We start from the raw sequence: 3390 nt of genomic DNA, 5'->3' as shown, positions 1-3390 counted from the left end.
GAGGAAAGTTGTATTTCCATGGACAAACTGTATCTAAGTTGCGTTCTCTCCTACACCAAGCGTTTCAGTCCACTCTGTACCCTCTTCCACTGCAGCTCCTTTCCCTAACACATTTTTTCCATCCCTTCTCACTATTAAACTCACACCCCTTCTGGTACAGCAGACTGGTAAACAAAACCAGGACAAACACATGGACAGAAGAGGCTTTGGATAAGGGTTATCGGGAGATTTCCAGGAATGAGGAATCCAGCCTGCAGGACGCACACAGGACAGCAGACCCAGCCTTCTCTCTCCCTGCCCTCTGACAGCCGATACAAGCGGTTGGGCTCTCTTCATCTTCAGGATGATCCACCCAGCTCATTTTGCTCTTGATTCATAAAGAAACTTCACCGCGAAGCTTTTGAAGAGCCCGGATGGGCGCAGCCCCTGCTGCCTGCCAGCGCAGCCGCCAGAGAGGGACGTCAGGTAGAGATGCTGTCACAGTCTTTGCAGCACAGACCTCCCCAAAAAGCAGCGGTGGGGAGTAGGAGGCCGAGCTGGTGGCACATCTGGTTGCCAGCAGCAATTCCCTGGCAAAAAGGCACCAGCTCCTGACCAGCAGCAACGAGCATTTCTTACACACCGTAAGCCTCGAAAAATGATACAGAACCGAGTAAAACACAACGCCCTGAACGACGACGAGTGCCGGTGCCTGCACGGAGGATGCTCAGTTGCCACAGAGGAACTTCACGACCTATTTCGGTGTAGGAAATGTCACACGGCAAATCAGAGCGGCCGCGACACGCTGTGCTGCAGGCACACGGCATCAAAGCACAGAGAGGCTGAGGTGCCCGACGCAAGCTGAGGTGGGTGCAGCGGCTTCTGGGGATCTTTCAGGGAAATTCTTCCTCTCCAGCTCCACGTGATTGCCCTCACAGAAACACCCACCTCGCCAGCCACTGGGGAGGGGAAGGACTTTGTTTTCCCTGTTTGCATGGAGCAATGGGTAGAAACACAAAAGCAAGGAAGTGGTGAGAAGGCAGGTTCCATTGGGAGGAGCAAGGGGTAATGGTCTGAGGAGCTCTGGGCCACCAGAAAGTAGACAGGAGGTTTTGCTCCTTGCAAAGCCTGAGGTGGTTTAGCAGCGATAGCACAGAGAACGAAGGGTGGAAAACAGCGTAAGGATGCTGGCCCCGGTTCAAAGTGAATGCAGCACAAGCATTACACATACAAACTATTTGCAGGCAGGGCTATTGAATAACAAGGCCCAAGCTAACCACAAACACCGAACGTGCCCAGTTTAAATATCTGCATTGCAAGAATACATTTCACTGAGTTTGTTCTGTCATGAGCTAAATACTATAAAGACTTCACCAACAGTCGTCAGGCAGAAGCTGACTGAGAAGCCAAACCCAGACTTTCACCAACTTTATTGCTGAAGAAAGCAGAGCATGCACTATGCTGGCCTGTTCCCAGCCTTGTGGCTGTTTTTTAGGATATTAAAAGAAAAATAATCTGGAGGGAGATAGATTATCATAGGTCATAGATTACCAAGTGAGCCACATGAGCACATATATTTCACGGGGAATAATAATTCAGTGTTATACCCAGCAGCTGCCATTCCTGCCCAGAGCAATCCTTTGCCATCAGCTTTGGACGACCCTCACTGGGGCTTCTCCAGCTCCGCGTGCCTAAAGCTCATGTGATGGCTGCGTCAGCGCAAGCCATGCGCCAAAATCCCAGCATGAGCCGCATCACATCAAGAAATCTCATGTAGTTTGTATCTACTAACGTGCACCATCCCTCAACTCACACCAACGATCGACGACTGCATCTGAGTCGTAGCAAAAGGCTCTTAGATGGTGCCTACAAGATATTATCAGAACCACAAGAGCTGCAAGTTTTACAACAACCAACTACATCAAAAATGTGCCTAATTAGCACCTGGAGAGAAGGGATTCACTGAGGTGTTTTGATTACAGTGTGCCTTACCTCGAACTCGAGAGGATGGTTATGGGAATCCCCTGCTGCCCTCCCTGCCACGGGCTGGGCACAGCCCTGCTCTTACCTCCTGACTTCTTGGTAAGGGACTGACTTCACCCTTTTACTTTACACTTGTATTCACTTTACCGAATAACAATCTAGGGGTGGCCGGAGCACAGTTTCACAATGAACTTGGCTGCCGTTCAGCAAACCTCCAGCACCTTCGCCTCTGAGGAACAGGAACCTCAGCGACCGAGGGCTGCAGGAGGCAAGCTCAGCCCTGCAGGAAAACGAACTTGCTATGGTGCCAAAAAAACCCAACAAAACACTTGAGAGGCTGGCATTCAGGACGTGTCCGCTGGTCTGGGTGCCCCAAGCCCACACCACTGCTCTCTGTGCAGAGCCCTGCCCAGCTTTCTGCTCTGGAAAACAAACTGGTAAATTGAGAAAAAAAACTACGAGAAAGACTAATTTAACAACTTGCTGCCTCCTGCACCTCTGTGGAGCAAACCACTGTTTCCTGGACTGAGGTGTCAGGCGTGAAATATTTCACATGCTGGAGCAACCGTCACCATCTGCTCAGTGACAAACAGAACTTAAGCCTTTCCTGGTGTTTAATGCGTAAATCAGGGTGCGTCCTGAGCGGCTGTTTGCAACTCTGTAGCTGAAAACTCCCTGTCTTGTCTGGGGGAGGTAGCAGTAGTACAGAAAATCACCTTGCCAGAGGTCAGCATTCACAAAGAAGACAGAGGAGTCTCATCTTTATTCGAATAAAGGGAGAGTTCACCGGGGTTGCCAAGTCCAGTGAGGTTTCTCAAATTGCTGGAGGATGCAGCCTCCTTTTATCCTGATTTCCCGGCCACATGAAACCCTCTCCCTTTCCCCAGTGGCTGAGGTACTCAGAAAGTACAGACTTCTCGATCCGCCTATTCCATGTTCCCGCTTAACACGTGCCCTCCTTAACAACACACATCCCATGTTTCATTAACTCCAACTTTATGCTGCCCAGGGAGGAGAAGTTGATATTCATCGGCCTATCAAGCCTGTGCACGCTTTCTCACAGTTCAGAAGTTTAGAGCATCCTTGCTGTTGACTTAATGAATAGCCCTTCTGGTCAAGGTGTCTCAGTATCTCCTCCTCACAGACTGCATCCTGGGCACTTATGAAGGACACTCTCCTCTTTGCTCCATCACTAATATGAAAAAAGCCCACACTCTCCTTCTTATTTTATCACTCATTTGTTAAGACACTCTACTCTCTTGTTCTCTCACAGCAAAAATGCTTGTACAGCCAGTGTAGGTTTAGTCTAAAATACTTGCTATCGAAGCATTTCTCCAGCACGGCCACCTGGAGCGTGCAGCATGGTGCTCCTGCAGCAGGCGTGTTGCCAGCAGTGCCTGTGGGCACTTCAGGCCATACCTGAAGAAT

Source organism: Apaloderma vittatum, unplaced genomic scaffold (genome assembly GCF_000703405.1).
Source record: "Apaloderma vittatum isolate BGI_N311 unplaced genomic scaffold, ASM70340v1 scaffold8181, whole genome shotgun sequence".
Classification (NCBI taxonomy): domain Eukaryota; kingdom Metazoa; phylum Chordata; class Aves; order Trogoniformes; family Trogonidae; genus Apaloderma; species Apaloderma vittatum.
This window is presented reverse-complemented; position numbering follows the sequence as displayed.